The 21,351-nt window shown below is 43.1% G+C and overlaps 1 non-coding gene across 1 annotated transcript; it reads right to left on the bottom strand.

The window, feature by feature from the left end:
• Window positions 1–421: 421 nt before the first annotated feature.
• Window positions 422–495, bottom strand: Trnat-cgu (transfer RNA threonine (anticodon CGU)). Its single transcript has one exon. It is a non-coding gene; the product is annotated as a tRNA-Thr (tRNA).
• Window positions 496–21,351: the final 20,856 nt, after the last annotated feature.

The raw sequence follows: 21,351 nt of genomic DNA, 5'->3' as shown, positions 1-21,351 counted from the left end.
AAACTCGAGCAGTAGGCGGAGCGAGAGTCACGTGACAGGCCACGCGACTTTCAGCCTTATTGCATTCGTTTTATTGTTTCACCAGTACTAGTCCGGTTTTTTTCTAGCCACACCTCGTATTGTGAACAAAGCGTCAGAGGTTGTTGTAGATGATTTAGAGGGAGCAAAATCGATAAATATTACGTTTCACTAAGAATTTCGTACTTTTGCAGTATACGTCGTATATACGTAGTTTCTTTCTAAAGAAATTTCATCGTTTGTATAATATGTTGTCTCTGGCGTTGTAATAGACGATTTCGAGAGTCGAAAGCGATAAAACCCTGCTTCTTTTTCATTTGAGTAAGAATTTAGTTACAATGAAATGAACACACTTAGCTGCTTACAGGTGTTGACATACGTCAACGGGGACAGATGAAAAGTGTGCCCCGACCGGGACTCGAACCCGGGATCTCCTGCTTACGTGGCAGACGCTCTATCCATCTGAGCCACCGAGGACACAGAGGATAGGGCGACTGCAGGGATTTATCTCTGGGACGCCTCCCGCGAAACCCACATTCTCAACGTATTGTCCCGCACTACATTCGTAGTGCCCCCGCCCATTATACTAATTAATCGCGGCGCGTTGCCGATTCCCGTAAGAGTTCGGGCACTGTTTGTGCACTCGCAAAGAAGAAGAAGATGGTTAAGTGGCCGGTGAGCCTTAACTATATATATATATATATATATATATATATATATATATATATATATATATATATATATATACTAAGATGGTATCTGTTCTTTCGGACATTTCCGAATGAACAGATACCATCGGTGACCATGCAGCTCGTTAGAATGAAATTACAATGAAATGAACACCATTAGCTGCTTACAGGCGTTGATATAGTCAAGAACAGATACCATCTCAGTATATACACTCCTGGAAATTGAAATAAGAACACCGTGAATTCATTGTCCCAGGAAGGGGAAACTTTATTGACACATTCCTGGGGTCAGATACATCACATGATCACACTGACAGAACCACAGGCACATAGACACAGGCAACAGAGCATGCACAATGTCGGCACTAGTACAGTGTATATCCACCTTTCGCAGCAATGCAGGCTGCTATTCTCCCATGGAGACGATCGTAGAGATGCTGGATGTAGTCCTGTGGAACGGCTTGCCATGCCATTTCCTCCTGGCGCATCAGTTGGACCAGCGTTCGTGCTGGACGTGCAGACCGCGTGAGACGACGCTTCATCCAGTCCCAAACATGCTCAATGGGGGACAGATCCGGAGATCTTGCTGGCCAGGGTAGTTGACTTACACCTTCTAGAGCACGTTGGGTGGCACGGGATACATGCGGATGTGCATTGTCGTGTTGGAACAGCAAGTTCCCTTGCCGGTCTAGGAATGGTAGAACGATGGGTTCGATGACGGTTTGGATGTACCGTGCACTATTCAGTGTCCCCTCGACGATCACCAGTGGTGTACGGCCAGTGTAGGAGATCGCTCCCCACACCATGATGCTGGGTGTTGGCCCTGTCTGCCGCGTAGTATGCAGTCCTGATTGTGGCGCTCACCTGCACGGCGCCAAACACGCATACGACCATCATTGGCACCAAGGCAGAAGCGACTCTCATCGCTGAAGACGACACGTCTCCATTCGTCCCTCCATTCACGCCTGTCGCGACACCACTGGAGGCGGGCTGCACGATGTTGGGGCGTGAGCGGAAGACGGCCTAACGGTGCGACAACATCGATGTACTGTGGAGACCTCACGCCCCACGTGTTGAGCAATGCGGCGGTACGTCCACCCGGCCTCCCGCATGCCCACTATACGCCCTCGCTCAAAGTCCGTCAACTGCACATACGGTTCACGTCCACGCTGTCGCGGCATGCTACCAGTGTTAAAGACTGCGATGGAGCTCCGTATGCCACGGCAAACTGGCAGACACTGACGGCGGCGGTGCACAGATGCTGCGCAGCTAGCGCCATTCGACGGCCAACACCGCGGTTCCTGGTGTGTCCGCTGTGCCGTGCGTGTGATCATTGCTTGTACGGCCCTGTCGCAGTGTCCGGAGCAAGTATGGTGGGTCTGACACACCGGTGTCAATGTGTTCTTTTTTCCATTTACAGGAGTGTATAAGAATTTGGTTTTGTTTGAGGATATATATCCATTAATTTTTTTCATCTCCATAGTACTGTGTATAGGCAATTAAATTTCTTCGTATATGTAATATGATGCATATGCTTTGTTGTTGTAGATGACTTCCTGGCATACAAAGAAGGGCGACAGGGAGGGTTGTATGTGCTCGAGATATCCAGGAACCATCGTAGATCTCATGTAAGTGTGTATGTTTCAGGTGATATAGGGGAAATGAATTGATGAACCTTCCCAGCTTCAGTCGAGAGCGGAATGCCACAGTGGGTGGAGGAGTTTGAGAGAAACCATCGTCGTCGTGAGAAAATGAGGGAGATATCAAGGGGCCAGAGAAAAACAGGTAAAACATATACTCACTCTGCTTACAAATAATCAGTATTCTTTCTTTCTCTGCAGCAGTAGCGACAGCAGGCGATGTCTAGAACTTGTGCTTCTTTTCATTATTCTACAGCAGTTGTGTCAAGGGAATTGTGTCAGGGGAACAATTCCCGCAGTACACTGTGGCTCGGGCACTGGGGGCGGCGAAGACTAGAACATCTAAACGAGGATCTGCGCGGCGTGCTTCGCCGGCAAGAGCGGCGCCACTAGTCACCACGCGGGAAGCCGCCGCCGCCGCCCCCGCCATCGCCGCCGCCGCCGCCCCCGCCCCCTACCCTGACCCAGCCGCGGCCGCCATAGCATCGCTCTGGCGTCCATGGGCCGCCCTTCCTCAGGCTAGCGGGTCAGGGCTGCAGCAACCAGACTGCTCGCAGCGGCCAGATTCTGCAGCGTCTCCTCCTACTCCTCCTCCACCGTCACGTCCTCGCCCATCATATGGGGTACAGCACACACCCCTGTCCACCTCGCCAACCCCATCGTCTAGTTGTAGTTATAGAATTAGTAATAGAGAAGATTCTGTGGCTAGTGGCAGTCCCCTCTTCCATCCTTTCAGTGAAGGACATCGGGTCAGTGACACCATACCGCGCGCCGGCCGCGGTGGTCTAGCGGTTCTAGGCGCTCAGTCCGGAACCGCGCGACTGCTACGGTCGCAGGTTCGAATCCTGCCTCGGGCATGGATGTGTGTGATGTCCTTAGGTTTAAGTAGTTCTAAGTTCTAGGGGACTGATGACCACAGATGTTAAGTCCCATAGTGCTCAGAGCCATTTGAACCACACCATACCGCAGTTAGAGTACTCGGTGATTGCAGACGCTCCTCAAGAGCGAATCTCGTTCACACGATCGAGAACTCAGCAGGAGGATACCGCGACCCTGTTGGTTCTTTAAAGACGTGTCTTCCTGTCATGCAAACGGAGCTCCTCAAGGCAGTCAATGATCCGCAGAATCCCGCCATTAAACGCAGTGTGGTGCTCTGTATCGAACTATTGCACCCTCCCCCCCCCCCCCCCCCCTACGCCCCCTGTCCGTCCCAAAGTTGTTGATTCTGGTGTTGAAAAGACAACTCTTCATTATCCTTCGGGGGGAAAATGGCGTGATAACGCGGAGCACGTCAATCGCCAAGTGGTTTTGTAAATCCATCTTGAGTGCTATACTGACCCAGTTTTCCCAGCTAAAGTACTCAGCCAGATACTACACCTGGACATCCACACACATCACTATGATCCAGTAAATGGAGGGTCTAGCTATATCAAGCTCCCTAAAGATATAGCTAATAAGCATGCATGTATTAATGTCGAAAATAAGAACGATCAGGCTTGTTTTGCATGGTCAGTCCTGGCTTGCGAGAGAAACTGCACAAAAGACCCGCAACGCACAACTCAGTGTGGCAGATACCTTGACAGTCGTAAGTGTTATAACTTTGATGGTATTAAGTTCCCCGTCGAGATCGAGGACATACCTAAACTTCAGGCGCAGAATATCAGAATATTCGTTCATGTTTATGGCCTGGAGAAGAAAAGCAAGTCAGATGAGCAAGACAAGCATACTCCATTTCTCAAAATTTGCCAGTGAGTGTGAGCTGCACGTATACATGCTGTTCTTCTATGAAGGTGATAATTATCACTATGTTTGGATCAAACACATGTCCCGACTCCTTTCCACCCAACCGAGTAATCATAATGGTAACCAGCATATTTGCTTAAGGTGTCTGAATGCCTTTTCCTCAGACAAGTTATTAGTGGTGCATCTAGTAGACTGTGCTTCCAAGGACCCAGTACGTTTTATTACGCCTATTGAGGAAATCAATTTCATAAAGTTTCAGAATGCTCACCACCAGGCGTGATGCCTGTTTGTAATGTACATCAGCTTCGAATGCCTCCTCACTCCTGTGAGGTAACCCTACAGCCTCACATACCACCTTCACAGAAAGACACATACCATATCCAGCACCATACCAAATTGTATCATGCTATGATTCCAGTCTTAACCACTACAGATCTTAAGTCGGGGATAATCCTGCGGTTTAGCTGCTCACTGAGCTCAAAAAACTTTCATGGGAGGTTGATAAGCTTTACAGTGGCAACGTTCCCATGACCAAATCGAAGAATAATGAAAATTTGTATAATAACGCAGTTGATTGTCATATTTGTGGGCTGCCGCTAGACAGAAAAACGGAAACTCCTCGTAGGGACCACTGTCATCTTACGGGGACGTTCCATGGAGCAGCTCACAAAGCGCGCAATTTGAAGTACCAGTTACCAAGACACATACCCGTTTTCTTTCATAATTGAAGCGGGTATGACGCTCACTTTCTAGCTGAGCACTTGGCTGATTTTGGTTGGGAGAAAAATCAGGTCAGTGCCCTACCTGAGAGCGCCGAGAAATACATTTCATTCTCCAAATGAATGACGCCAAGAATTATGCTCTTCTTCCTTGATACGCTACGTTTTATGCAGGCGCCACTCCAGAAACTCATTGAAACCTCGGGAGGAAATGCATATCACTCGAGCTGCATTTCCCAATGAGGAAAAGTTTCAACTTGTGACTAGGAAGGGGGTTTTCCCGTATGAGTATGTGGATAGTATGGCGAAACTCAACGAAACCAAGCTACCCGACATAACTGCATTCTCCAGCAACCTAACAGGCGATGCCATAATGGATGCAGAGTATGATCATGCCGTGAATGTCTGGCGGAAATTAAGTATTTCCACTTTAGGAGAGTACGCATGGCCTTACATGGACACAGAAGCGCGCTTGCTTATTTTTTTTTTTTTTTTATTTGGCCTTTGAGTGTGTACTCAATTTAGCCATCGGCAACACATAGTGACAATGTACACATAATTGAATAAACAAATACAGAAATGCATATTTAAAAGAATAAAAAGCTTAACTGTTACAGTTTTGTACATAATGTTTTAAAAATTGAATTGAATTGGAAAATAATTAAAAGTATCTTGGCTTACAATTCACACCAGTTCTGAAATATCTTCATCAGCAAAACATATTTATAATTTATGTACACCATTAAAACCTACAGATTGTAACCAGTACTCTTGATGAAGCTAATTATCACTTTATATAGACGAACGTCTTTAATACACAAAAGAGAAGAAGCTGATTGAGGAAGATGGTAGCCCATACTCAGCAATGTCTTCAGAAAGACCAACCGTTCACGGTCAAATTTGGGGCACATAAATAAGATGTGGTTGACATCAGCTTCCGACTCAGGATCACACTCACATGCTGGTGAGCTATAAACGTTGATCCGATGTAGATGTTGTGGGAAAGAGGCATGATTGAAGCGGAGTCTTATGATGGTAGAAATCGTGGATCGGTCCAGATGTGTCCTCATGAAGCACGGCTGTGAAGGAATCCGAGGTTGTAGCACTACGTAATAACCGCCTTTTGTCTGTTGAGAAACGTTCCACATTTCCTGCCACTGTTGTCTTGCGTGATCCTTGGCTTCACGTAAGTAGTCTGTATAAGGAAGGTGCAGATCCAGGACGTTGCATAAGGTTGCCGCTTGTTTGGCTAATGCATCAACTTCATCATTATAGAGGATACCAGAGTGGGAAGGTACCCACAACAAATGGATCGTCCGGCCCGTGCGTGTGCTGCGAATATATTCAGATATCACATCCAAGATATAACTGTTGGTTGTTTTGTTCCATCGACTGTACTGAATGTTTTTAAGAACGCTTTGCGAGTCAGATACTATCAATATCTTGGGGAAGGAAGTGCTAGAGACAAACTTAAGTGCTTCCAAAACTGCCACTGTCTCCGCCGTAAAAATAGAAGTGCTCGTAGGCAGTTTGAAGGTTTTGCGGATCTGGATCTGAGGGCAGAAAAAAGCGCATCCTGTACACTCTTCTTGCGGAATTTTGGAGCCATCGGTATATACACAGAGAAAACCGGCCATTGTGCTTGAACGAGACGTTTGAAGCCAACGTTGACATTAGTACTGTCCAGCCAGGTCGTACTTAAATAATGGACTAGGATCTGGGAGCAGAGCATTTGAAAATCATATTCAAAAACAGGTAGATGCGCTGAACGCCGTATAGAATGTATGACAGGTGACCAAGTGTCAAAGCTGGCACAAACGGCTGGCACTTTATTCCTTCTGTGGGATGCAATCCACAGTCGATAAATGCAGTCTCTACTTTAATAGACGGAACTGTCCATAATGGCCATGCCTTGAATGTAGAATTTGTCCGATAACATTTGGCGCCTAATGCTCAAGGGCATCTCCCCTGCTTCTATTAAAAGGGCGTTGGTAGGCGTCGATCGCATGGCTCCAAGACAGGTACGAATGGCTCTATATTGAAGAGTATCTAATTTGGAGAGATGAATCATTGACGCAGTGTGGTAGAATTGACAGCCATAATCTAATAGAGATCGAATTATCCCTCGGTACTTGGTAAGTAAAACACTCTGGTGCGCTCCCCACCAGACACGAGTGAGTGATCTGATTACATTTAAACCTTCTTCTCGCTTGGTAACGGTGGATCGGATGTGGGGCGCCCAGCTTAACCGAGAGTCAAAAATCATCCCCAGAAATCGAGCGTGAGATTTTATTTGGAAGGTGTACTTGCCACAGGTAATGTGATCTACAGTGCGAGCTGTCGTCGACTTGGAGAAGGGAACGACTGTTGATTTCTCAGCCGAGATCTCCAGCCCACTGATAGAGAGCCACTCATCGATGTGTACGATGGTTGTGGTTAATGCCGTTTTGGCCTGGAGATATGAAGCAGCAGTAGAATAAACACATATATCATCAGCATACTGTAGGATTTTTGTGGGGGGAGTAATTATGCATTCTAGGTCGTGCGTATATAGAGTATACAGGAGAGGACTTAAAACTGCACCTTGCGGCAAGCCCTGGGAGACATAAAAAGGTCCGATCATCGTACCTTTGAAACGGACGTAGATCGTTCTTTGAGTAATCGGGGTACTGATACCGTAGATCATCCGTGAAGGGATTCCGAATCCTGCCAGCTTGTCCAAGAGTATCGGTATTTGTACGTGATCATATGCACCCTTAACGTCAAGAAAAGCTGCCACTACTGTCTCTTTCGTTTGAAAGGCTGACGTGATAACCATATTAAGCAAAAACAGGTTATCCATGGTCCCTTTGCCTTTTCTGAAGCCGTATTGACTCCGAGGCAACAAATTACTTTTTTCAAGCCACCATTCTAGTCTCCTTTTTACCATTCGTTCCAGTGTTTTTGCAACACACGACGACAAGGCAATAGGTCTATAATTAATACCGACATTTGGATCTTTACCACTTTTGAGAATTGGAATTATTACTTGCGTCTTCCATGTTGATATGAGGTCTGTCTTCATCCAGTACTGATTAAAAATGTTCAAGAGAAAGTCTTTCGCTTCTATAGGCAGGTGTGCAAGCATAGAGTAGTGTATATGATCAATGTCAGGGCAACTGTCGCTCGATACTTTAATAGCTTCGTTGAGTTCTTCTTTAGAGAAAGGACGAAGGAGAACATGACAGCGGTCTTCTTCAGCAGGGAACCGATTGTTTAAAAATGGCACCGTGGGAGGAGCGATTGTAGCTATGAATTCCTCTAACCAGGCCGTGGTAGCAGGAGGGAAGGAAGACAGTCTTCTTGTTCTAAAAGCTTTTATTTTATGCCAGGTGCTTGCCATACTGGTTTCATTATTTAGGGACAGGCAAAATTGTTTCCAACTGTACTTCTTGGTTTTCTTCAGGAATTTGTTAACTCGCGCATGCACTTTTTGCACAGCCAAGAAGTTATCCAATGAAGGATTCTGACGATAGGTTTTCAAGGCGAGCCGTCGCTTCGCAACTTCCCGAGTGCATTCAGATTTCCACCAAGGAGGAGAACGGTGCTTCATTACCGTAAACTCTTTTTTCTTAGGGATGCAGATGCCAGCTGCGACGTTCATAGCATTGAGTAAAACTGGGTATGCATCTTCGTCCCGTAAGTCACGTCTCGTATTTGCGAGTGCCCGCCGAACCGTTTCCTTATAAGAGGCCCAATTGGCTTCCTTGATGTTCCACGTACTATTAGAGTAACAGATGTGCGTAGTATCGACGTTGATGTTAATGTGAAACTCTACTGGGAGATGATCGGATCCCATTGAATCCTTTTTAACGCATCAATTAGATATTTCAGTAAAGCAGGGGGTGCAAAGAGTTACATCAACTGCGGAGGGTCTACCGAGAGGTGAAGTTATCATAGTAGGAGAGCCATCGTTGAGTATCACTAGGTTATTATCTTCGATAACGCTTATCAAGGTCCTGCCGTTCCTGTCTGTCACGTCTCCTCCCCACGCTACATGGTGGGCATTCACGTCTCCAGCTACGATAAAGGGAGGACGAAGCTGACTTATTAATTGCCTCCAGTCATCTTCTACGATACTGTGGTCGGGGGCGTTATACAACGAGACAACTGTAAAGGTTTTGTGGGCAGTTCGTATCTCCACAGCAACTAATTCGAGGTTGGTGACAGGTACGTGTAACGGGTGTGGTCGATGCGGCAGCGAAGTTTTTACCAGTATAGCTACGCCGCCCCACCCATCGAGACGGTCTTCCCGTACTATAGAATAATTTTGAAAGCGAACAGTTCGTTCAAATTTGAACCAAGTTTCACATAACAGAACGATATCAGGCTGACTTACGAACAGTTCTCGTTGCAAGCTTTCTCTATTAGAATTAGCCGATCTCGCATTCCACTGCAATACTTTTAAAGCCGCCATAATTTAGGGAGAGAGAGATTGAAATATGCCCGTAACGAGGTGACGAATATCGGAATTGTTCATAGCACTATTTTGTCTCATGTTTTGCATGACAATATCAATCACATTTATTATCTTATCTATAAGTTCAGCATGACCTTGAGGCTGTCGTTGATTCGGCGCTAATCTGTGGGCAGCAGGCTGGTATGGATTTTGGCTGATAGGAGTGAATGAATGTTGCATGGGATGTAACAGGCTGCGGTACTGAGACCACTCACGAACGTTACTTTGGTTGTTTACTTGCGCCTGCCGCCGGGGAGGCCGGTAAGCGACGTGTGTCTGCTGGGGCACAGTTGCACATTGAGTTGCGTCCCCACTTCCGCGTTGTTGACTGCATGCTTGCGGCGGGCAGCGGCGGGAAGAGTTGTGGGTTTTGAAAGTCCGGAGAGCTCAAATTTGTTGGAGCAGGAATGATCGGAGCCGGCAAGTGATGTTGTTGAACCCCGGTGACGGATGCATAGGTTGGCATACGAGCAATAGACAGCGCATCCCTGAAGTCAATGTTGTTGAACGTAGCTAATTCTTAAGCTCGTCGCCGTATATGGTATTCCGGGCAGGAACGGTCCGTGGATGCGTGTTGTCCCCCGCAATGAGCGCAAATAGTGATAGGTAAGACACAGGATTCAACATTATGTGGACCACTACATTTAATGCATCTCATCTGAGATCGACATTGTTTGCTGATGTGCCCGTAACGAAGACAATTAAAGCACTGCCTGACAGTTGGTACATAAAGGTCGACGGGACATCTTGTTCCGTGAATAGACACGGCTTCCGGTAAGGTTTGAGAGTCGAAGGTTAACAAACAGGTCTGCAATTGAACGATTTGGTCTTTACCATATCTCTTCGTAAACCTCCGAAAGCCTACAACAGGGAAGGGAGATTGTACGATTTCCAAAATCTCCGCTTCTTCAAGGTTGGTGTCTACTTTCCTGATTACTCCCAGCTTATGGACAACAAAGGAAGGAATGTAAGCTTCTATATTTTATTTTTTTTACTTTAATACCTCATTGGTAACTAGGAAATTAGCCTTGTCTGGGGTTTTCAGTTCCACCTTAACTTTTGTTTTTCCTGCTGAGGAGATGTTAAGTATAGAATTCTTCACTTCTGACAAGGAAATATGCAATAATTTCCGTAGTGCCATAGGGTGCAAGCGGCCTAAGTTTTTGTCCAAACATTCCATGTAAACTACGAATGGTCCCCTGTCTGTACGTTTGTAAAAGTTGAGAGACCTCGGAGTAGGTGCAGGTCCCACAGGAGGGGTGTTAGTTGCAACATGTTGGTTAGGAGTGAGCCCAGAAGCAGTTGCTACAGGGGATCAGCTACATTTGAAACGTCAGTTACAGGTAAGAGTTGATTAGCGTCTGCTATGAAGGTCTTGGAATTTCTTAAATCCAGACTGACCTCACTTTGCCGCTTGTTTCTCGTAGCGGAGAAGCTGGAAGAATCCTGTTCCGATAAATCCATATGCTCTTCTGCCGGCTGTATCCTAGATTCTCCCCGAACAGCTGCAAACGAGTGGCTGATCACAGCCGTCGTGTTGTCCAATGTAGTTCCTGGAGGAGCTGGTAAGGGTGCTCCATCTGGATGTAGCCGCTGGGTAGGTGCTTGTTGTTGACGTTGTACCATAGGGGCGTCGAAGTCACCACCCCCTTCTCCATACACCCCACCATACATGGCGTGGCTTGCCGTCACCGATAGTAATGTCAGGTGTTAATGTGCTTGTCAGCACGCGGCCGGCCGCAGCGAGCACGTAAACAAGGCCCGTCCGCGCAGCTCGCCCACCGAAGCACGACTTGGCGCTGCTCAGGGATGCGTTGACACCGTAAAAGCACACGGAAACACTAATTCGTAGGTGAACAGACACTAAATTATCTATATTTTTTAATATTTCTCGAGAACCACACGAAAACTGGTGGTTGTTGACGTTGCTAACCAGAGATGGTCGCGCGCTTGCTTTCGGACGTTTTCAAGAAATTCTGGAGTCTATGCATGACCACATATTCTCTGCATCCCACTTTTTATAACACGGCACCAGGGTTGTCTTAGGACGCAATGCTCAAGAAAACGAAGTGCCGCATTGAATTATTGACCGATGTTGACATGCTTCTTTTCTTTGAGCGAGGGATCTGTGGGGGATTTTTCCAATGTGTCCACAGGCACACGAAGGCAAATAACCCATGGATGGGTGACAGGTTCGATGCATCTCTTGATTCGACTTAAATAATGTACTTGGATGTTAATAACTTATACGAGCACAGCATGAAGCAATCACAGTCGATTGGTAAGTTTCAATGGTTGCTCGAAGACGAATGCAAGGGATTAGGTGGAAAATCATGGGGGGTATGGCAGCTGATTCTGATGTAGGGTATGTGGTGGAGGTTGAACTCACATACCCTATTAGTTTGCGTGGTGTGCACGTCGTTTTGCCACTATGTCCAGAGCAACTAGTTCTGCGAGGCAGCTCCACACCAAAACTGATGACAATGCTGGGGGACAAGTGGACACACATTATTCATCATCGTAATCGCCAGCAGTGTCTCAGCTTGGATATGGAGCTGGTTAGAATCACCTGGGCTATTTCCTTCAATCAGTCCCCCTGGTTGAAGGAGTATACTGATTTGAATATGAGGAAGAGAGCTTCCACGACGTGTGACTTTGAGAAAGATTTTTATAAATTAATGAATAATTCAATTTTCGGTAAAACAATGGAGAATTTGACGGGACGACGTGAAATTTTTATTAGAACCGAATATGATGGGCGTTATGGCGAAAGAAAATGCATTGCCAGACCAAATTTTAAGCGGGTCACCATATTCAATAAGAACTTTGTTACTGTGGAGATGGCGAAGACTGCAGTAGAGTTTATTAAACCTATTTATGTGGGGATGTTGATACTAGACCTGTCCAAACTCCAAATGCACCGCTTTCATTGTGAGTTTGCGAAAACTTATTTTGCAGATCCTAAATTACTTTATATGGATACAGATAGTTTCATCTGTTGGCTGGAGAACTGTGATCCATATGAAGTAATGAGGTGCCACGGTAATGAATTCGACATGCCCTCATACACAATGAAAGGTGCCACTCAGAGGCTGGCTAATGGTGTGCGTCGCATGGCATCGAGAGCCCTCTCTATCGAAGGCTATTTGCGGTGCCTTTGCAGTGGTGTTCACGGTGCTGCACCACAGCCGCCGCATATGGTACAGCAGACCAGTATTCGATTGAGAAGACATGAGGTATACACTGTGCTGCAGTCTAAAATCGGTCTACCACCTAATGACGATAAAAGGGTCATTTGGATGACAGGATTGAAACACTCCCCTCTCCCGTACTCACACTACTCACTTGTCGCGAGAGAAGGGGTAGTGGACTCTGAATGAGTGAGTGAGTGTGTGTGTGTGTGTGTGTGTGTGTGTGTGTGAGAGAGAGAGAGAGAGAGAGAGAGAGAGTGCAGAGTAATAGTATGTATGACCGTTTTATCATAGTGTAAGTAATTCTGTATGTGTATATGTGTGTGTGTGTGTGTGTGTGTGTGTGTGTGTGTGTGTGTGATGTAAATATTTATGTTTATTATGTACATGTGTATGTACATACAAATAGAGAATGTGTGGAAAGAAAAGGATAAAAAAAGTATATATATGCCCACCACGTGTGTGAAAGGAGGAAAAACATTTAAAAAAAGAAGCATAAACGAAAAAAGAAAGCATAAACAGAAAAAAATATTTGTATATTGATTTATTTGTTCATACGCAATGTATGTATAGCCTGTAAATATATATACGCTCCATGTGAGTCTTGTAAAATAGAGTAGCTTTTAAGTTTTTCATCATCTGCTAGCCATCCAAGTCACCAAGTCAGAATAGCAGAGTCAGTTTATACCTCAAGAATACTATACTGTACCTCAAAAACTACATTGTACCTCAAGAATAATATTGTACCTCAAGAACTATATTGTATTTGTGTGACCTGAATAAACGAAGAAACAAAATTCGTCACCATACGTCTTTGTTGTTGTTATTCACAAAACCCCTATCCCCTATTGCATTATGTATGTATTAGTATATAAAAGCTGTACAGGTCACAAATAATATTAGTTTCGCTTAAGATGAGTGCTATTGAGGAGGTGAAGTTTAAGATGGAAGATAACAAGATATATAGAATGGTTGCATGGAACTACGCCTATCATGCAGCACGAGTTTGGTTATAGGAGCAAGAGGCACATGACAGTGTCCGCTTCCAAACATACATATAACAGACAGGTCCAAAATTATATCTCCTGTGCTTAAAGAAAACCACAGACGTGGCATGCAGCTAAAACTGAACACTGTGAAAGCAGTAATATGGTTGAAAAAAAGAACACAGAGGTTGTGAGGTAAAAATTCATTTATTTCTGATCCAACTTAAAACTAATTTTACATTTTCATAAGCAGACACACCAACACTACTTTCACACATCTTCTTCTTCTTCTCCTTCTTCATCTTTTTGAGTCGATGGAGAGAAGGACACCTGTAGAATTCCAGATCTTGAATATCAGCAAATTTAAAGATTCGTTGCATGCATGAGATCTTCTCCTTCCCTTTCACATAGATGATGGTGTTGTGTGGTCGAATAACTGAAGCGAGGTCACTATACCTTCATAGCACATGCTGGGATCATCCAAGTGAATTCCATGGTAGAAGTGTGTTAACCACTTTGCCCTCTTCCACGTCTTAGCACACTTCACATACTTGAAAGAACTGGGTGATGCAATGTTTGTTTAGAATGTCTCTATCATTCCTGCATCTTCTGTGTATGTCATATCTTTAATATTATCTGTCTACGTTCATCATCATAGAAACCACAAAGTAAAGAAATAGTTGATTAAAATAGTAATAGCATCTTACTTGGATACAGAACAGACATTATTATTGTTGATCTTTTCAGCTGTACACCCAATACAATACATTTCAATTGATGGTGACTCATCAGTGTGGCATCGCGCATTCGAGTTATAGTGCTTAAGAAGTGGCTCATATTTTTACATACGTCAAGTGGCAAGTAAAGTATACATCACATACTAATGTTACAAGTTGTGTATGGAACATGTAATAATCAACAGCGTTCACGTGGCGACGACTATTTATCAGTTTCATATAAATATACAAAAACACATTACACGCATTCCTTGATTTCACCACCTCAAACACGCTGTAACCAGTAACATTCTCTTTTCCCCTGAATCCTTAGTTCTCAAGGTTAATTGTCGTAACATATTGAGTAAGTAAGAGCTATGGAAAGGTTTTTCCAAATGTGTGGCTACAGCTCTGATGTTGAACAAGCAGAGTCGCGCAGTCAGTATCCCCCTTTAATAGTGATAACTAAAGCATGACCATACTTTGCAGACTACACTCGCTACCGCTCCTCAGAACAACGGCATTACCTTATTCACAGACATCCAGCACAGACTTGAAGTTGAGTAACTGAATGACGGTGGATTCACAGTGATTGTTCAGTAACTTAAAGCTAGCGCGCTGAAAGAGACTAACAAAAGTCTGTTGCACGCTTGTAATAAAGCATTCTGTGCATTCGGGCCTATAGGAGGATTCTACATAGCATGATATTCCTTTTTGAAAATTCAGCTCCCGCACACACGTTATAGGATCTAAACAGGGCTGTGTCACTAAGTCACCGTTTCTGTCAGATGTAACAAACAAAATCTTTGTATGACGCTCTAACAGTCTCTTTTGTTTTACCGTAACAAACTCAATTTCGCCAGTTGAAACAACAGATCCGTCTCGCGGTGGTCCTTCTCCTGCTCCAAAGTATTAAACAGGTACTGTGCTTAGCAACATGAGCTTAAAAATGCGCGTAGGCCACAACAGTTTCTGCGGTGTGTCCACCCACCTGCCCCGCCTGTAAAAATTAACCCTGAATGAACGTACTCTAGTATATTTTGCACTCACAACGATTTCTTAAAAAAATGGTTCAAATGGCTCTGAGCACTATGGGACTTAACGTCTATGGTCATCAGTCCCCTAGAACTTAGAACTACTTAAACCTAACTAACCTAAGGACATCACACAACACCCAGTCATCACGAGGCAGAGAAAATCCCTGACTCCGCCGGGAATCGAACCCGGGAACCCGGGCGTGGGAAGCGAGAACGCTACCACCGACCACGAGCTGCGGACAACGATTTCTTAGTTAGGGGAAAATTCTGTCATCTGGGTGGTGGAAGCTATGCATGGAACGCTCTGACACAAACACCGACTTGGCGGTCAGAATATATAAGCGACGCCACTGTTTGTTGGCTGTATTTACAAGTGTCGAAAATACCAAAAGGTTTCGTGGGATCGGTGAAATCGATAAACCGAAAAGACTCTACAGCTTTCTTTAAATTTTAATTGCATTCTTTATTCGTCAACAAGTATGTGATGGCGGAAGGCTTTTTTGCAGTGCGAAAATGACAACTGGTGCAAGTGTGGACGTATCATAATTTTTTTAATACCCATATTCGATAGTCAGAAGTGTTATGCTGCTGCTTGAATGTAAAGGGACTGTGGCTTATGTTCCGACATACCACCAGACGTTTGTGGATCGTAATCAAACTACTATTCACGTAAAAAGAAAATTATGTCTGTCTAGTCGTAAGGGAAGGATACATTTCACGTGGTGAATTGTGATTTCAATGCATTGAGGAATACATTCGAACATAAGGGGTGATAGATTCATTTCGTAAACGGCTGCACAATATAGCAATGCAAGAGCTCAACTGGACCTGCTGTAGTGTACAAACAGGGCGGGCAATATGGCTGTCAAAATAAATATCCCCTCATCGGCACCCCGTAAGCGTAACCTCGTGTTTTCCTTGTCGCATTATCGACAATGATGTTGATTACAGCACACCAACTCGTATCAGTGATATCTTTCCAACCCTTTAGACCGCGAGAGCGTTGTTGATTGTGACTTGTTTAAGAGAGTCTTGACGGGAAGGACCACCTTCTGGAAGTACTGACTGGAAAACTTAAACGTCAAATAATTTTCTAGAACTAAAGAAAATCGAGACACATAGCTGGTGTGAATGTGGACAGGCCATAATTTTGTCGGGTGCTGTACACATGTTACGGCATGTCCAGAGAAAATGACTGTGTGTCCACTCGTGAGGGAGGTACAGATTCAGCACATCGATGGCTGTAAGAGGAATGAAAGATTTTTTTTTTTTTTTACATTGTAAGAGGTATGCGCTATATGCGCTGCCTGCAATAGGCAAGGCATAGGGGAGTCTCTGACCAGAGAGCAGTATGTAGTTAGTTGTTGCTTGTCGCTAGTCTTGAGTAGTCTGCAGTAGTCTGCGTGAGTTGGCTGTAGTCGGTAGGAGTCTGCGCGTGTCTGCGCTTGTGTGCAGTCTGTTCTGGTCGGGACTCTGGAGGATGAGTATTATTGTAGAAGGTAAAGAAGCAGCCTTGCGCATATCTAGTAATGTATGTTAACTGTCAGCCAATTTCTTTTTTAAAAAAATGCCCCAATAATAATTTTTATAATATAAAGTAATTTTTTTAAAAAAAGCATTCATTTCAATTTAAAGACTTTATTCAATGGATTATCTTTCCTTTCATGAATCACAAAGCATAGGCCAGCAATGCACGGAGCTGTGCCGAAAATTTTTATGTAAGAGCAGATATATTCGCAGTTTTATTGAGGTAAGAATTTTTGCCTTTTTTATTCAGAATATAGGGCCGAGGCGCAGCGCTGCTGTCGTCATAAAATCTACCAGGTTACTGAATTTTTTTTATTATTTCTGGGTTCAGGAATTGAATTTTGTGGGTACATCAAATGTGAATGCATTTCTGCATTGAGATAATAAATGGGAACCTAATTTTGTTCAGAAGTAACAATATTTAAAAAATTCATTTAATTATTATTTCCGTGGGGAGTTTATTCATGGTTTATTTTTAATTAATATTTTTGTGGGGAGGTTACACTTGGCGACCCTGCCAGGATCGTATTTCTTTGTGAATCTTCTGATAAGTAGTCATATATCTGCTCTTATTTACTTAAATGTAGTTTGCATCTGGCGGAACGCATTTACTAATTTGTCACTCTTTCTTTCGCAGATCATCGGCAATTTGTTGCTCTTTGTTGTAATTGTGTTTGTTGCATTTTTGCATTGTCCTTGTTACATTTGTGCTTAATTTTGATTTGTGAAAAATGCTGCGAAAAACTGTTAACAGTACATCGCGATGTGTAATGAGTGAAATAGCCGACTCGAATAATTTGACCGATAATATTTGCAACACTCAGTGTAATGGTGACAATCCTCCATTTACAGACAATCAGTGTGTACCGACCGCTAGTAATGATTTTGATCCTAATGATGAACAAATAAATTCAATTATGTCCTCTGTTAATTTAACGACAATTGATGCCACGGGACGTTCTGTTACAATGAACGCTGCCCAGTTTAACATACCCGATTTGCAAAATTTGAATTGTGAACAGGTAAATTTTTCTAACGAAAACGAACAGTGTACTCAAAGCACGACAGATTTATTTGATTCCGATTTAGTGACCAACAGTGCACATCCGATTGGCAAACCTTTTCGAGAATCACAGAATGACCAAATGGTTACACAAAACGTGACAATTGCAGGTATGCCATCAAACAGCACAGAGAATAGAGTAGGTAATATTGGCTTGGATCAAATTATGGCAGTATTGCTACGACAGAATGAAAGACAAGACAGCAATTACAAACAACTTAGTGAACAGAACAAACAACTTAGTGAACAGAACAAACAACTTAATGCAAAATTAGACAACAATTCCAGCCAGCTTAGTGAACAGATTACAGCCATTGCCGCGCAATGTCATGATACTAAAGAACAATTACGTGAGGAAATTAAGGCTTGTGCTAGGAAAAGTAGTGAAGAAATTAGATCTGTTGCTCAAGAATTAAGGAATACGCAAGTAACTACAACAGAATCACTTAGAGACGAAATTAGTGCAGTCGGTAAACAATGCTCTGAAAACGCAACACAGTTACGTGACAAGTTTAAATTAATGTCAGCAGAACTTTCGTGCACACTGGATGCAAAAGTAGACACGAAATTTGACCAACAGAACAGTCAAATTGACGAACGTTTTAATCACCACCTACAAAACAGTGAAACGCGTTACGGTAAATTCATACAGGAACAGAATAAAGTAAAGCGACAAGTTATGGAAATAATTACCACACAGAGACAGGAAGATAAGCGTAAATTGTTTACGAAAGCAAAAACATACGTAGATAAAATATTGCTACAGTATCAGACGAAATTAATACTATCAAACAGCTGAACACCGAATTGCGTGACGAAATTTCCGATCTTAAATCAAAAACAGATACACACACAGTAGACTTTCAGACAGTGACCGACAGACTTGAACAATTAGAACTAATACAGGATCCCGATGCCATCAAAGCAGATGTTAAAAAATTGAACGAAACCACACGTAAAATACAAAAACAAATTAATGCTTGTGACACTAAAAACGATGATCAGGTAAAAATACTCACTGAAAAATATGATGAATTGGCCAGTCGTATTGACATTATTGAAAGTGATAATGACAGTAAATCAGACGATACTTCACCGATTTCGTTTAATCAAACACCTGAATTCCAACATTTACAGCAGACGATCAGTGAGATAGATTCGTCCAATAATACGTTACATAGAGAATTGTCAACTTTACAGCAAGAAGTGATAGAGATGAAAAATGTTTCAGTCAATAACACGTCACAGCATACGGCACATTCGGAACATTTGTCACACTCACACAGCCAGTATAATTTAGGTAATTTACAGAGAATACGTGACGTAGACTCCGAACCATCACAGACATATAGATTCTCATACAATCCTGAACCTGTTCAGACATACAGAGACGATAATTTTGATTACAAGCATTTTCTATCCGTGAGAAAATTTAAAGTATTTAATAATGACAGAACACAGAGTCACGCTTTGGACTGGGTACGACAATTTGCTTTTGTATTTTCATCAGCTTGGCCTGTAATGCAGAAACTAGAATTGGCATGGATACAGCAATTTGCTTTTGAATTTTCACCGGCATTGCCTGTAATGCAGAAACTAAAATTTATTTGCAGCGCGTAATTCACCTCAGGGGATTCATTACGCTTTAATGAATATGTGCCGTAGCGTGCACAGGGCCCCGAGCCGTGGTAGTGCTGTTTCATTTTTAGTTTTCTGCACTGCTCCCTTTTCTTCTACTATATATCAAAACAGCTCTTCAACTATCGATCTATCTATAATTAAGAATCAGTAAAGAAAACCCGATAAGACAACTTTTACCGAAAGTGACAATTTTTCATTAGACGCTCCAGAAACGACAACCATGAGAACTTTAACAACAGACAAAAAAAATTTAATCATCAGTATGTGTAAAATTATCAGCAACAGGTACCACATTTTGGTAACAATAGAGGTTTTTCTCCGCAACAGCAACAAAACCAACCGGTTAGCATACCTAACCAACAATGTAATGTACAAGGTCAACCAAGCTTTAATATTTCGCCGCCTACACGTATAGCGTCAGCTCCAACAAATAGTAATGCACAGCAACAAGGAAATAACTGCGTACAGAAAACACACCATTTCAATTCCTATCGCAGTGCACCGTATAGAAATGACTATCATGACAGACGTAAAAGTAATGAGCACAATTTTCAGCGTACGTTTCGTAACAGTCGGTCTTATCAGCAGCAAAATCATACGCAACAACATATTATCATGAATGAACCAGACAGTAGATATCATCCCGAACGTAATACGTCACGAAGAAGTAACAGAACAGTTCAAATAGTGGAAATGCCGCAGCATCCTCCCGAAAATAACAGCACATCACATAGAATTTGACTAAATACAGTACAGGTTGCATCTTCCAGTAACGCAAACAATACTTTTGATACACAGAATCTTGTTCACGAGAATGTTATTTGAAAGAAGTTTGTTGAATGCACCACTTTTATCACATCCAGATCTTACTAAAAAAATTTCCATTGCCGCCGACAGTTCTAACACCGCTTTAGGCGTACATATTTTTCAGGAAATTGAAGAAGATGGTTCTACAGTAATTAAAAACATCGCCTTTGCGAGTCGCATTCTGTCACCTGCTGAACGCAATTATTCTGTTACAGAACTTGAAACATTATGTGTTGTAAGGGCATTTACGAGATTTCGGCATTTTCTTTGTGGAAGACATACGACCGTTTACAGAGATCATAGAGCGATACAGTTTTTACTTGCCGCTAAATTTACACACGACAGATTAAGCAGATGGAAACTTTATTTGCAGGAATTTAATTTTACAATTGTTCACATTCCCGGTACACAAAATATTGTAGCAGACGCACTATCCCGTTCTCTCAGCAAGACATCGCAACCAATTTCTGCAAAGCAAATTTCAGCGTCATGTACATTCAACAAGCTGCATTTGAAAATTTCATTTCGTCGTCATTACAAGACATAGCACTAGAGCAGAGTAAAGACAACGTATGGAAAGAAATTAAACACCTTTGGCAAGATAGGAATAATGTTACCATTAGCAACCATTACACTGTACGCTATAACATTCTGTTTCGCCACTCTCACCCTGACAGCAACAATTGGTTATTATGCATTCCTGACGAATTTGTTAACAAATTAATCTGGTATACTCATTTAAGTTACGCACATTACGGAGCCAGAAAATGTTTTCTTATACTGAGACAGAACAGTTATTTTACCAACATGGAGAAACGTATTCGACGAGTTTTAACGTCATGTAAAATCTGCCAGAAAGCTAAGTCAGATACGACTTCACATATTCCTCCATTACATCCCATTGTACCTGTTAAATTGAGACACATGGCCGCTGTAGACATTTTTGGTCCGATTCCCAGAACTTATAGAGGTCTTTGCTACATCTTTGTCGCTGTTAAACTCACTTCAAAATTTGTTACCTTCACTCCGTTACGCAAAGCTACTGCTGAAACTGTTTCGAAAGCATTTGTAAAACA

Source organism: Schistocerca serialis, chromosome 5, assembly GCF_023864345.2.
Source record: "Schistocerca serialis cubense isolate TAMUIC-IGC-003099 chromosome 5, iqSchSeri2.2, whole genome shotgun sequence".
Classification (NCBI taxonomy): Eukaryota; Metazoa; Arthropoda; class Insecta; order Orthoptera; family Acrididae; genus Schistocerca; species Schistocerca serialis.
The sequence above is the reverse complement of the archived record's forward strand: the minus strand, read 5'-3'. Positions and strand labels throughout refer to the sequence as shown.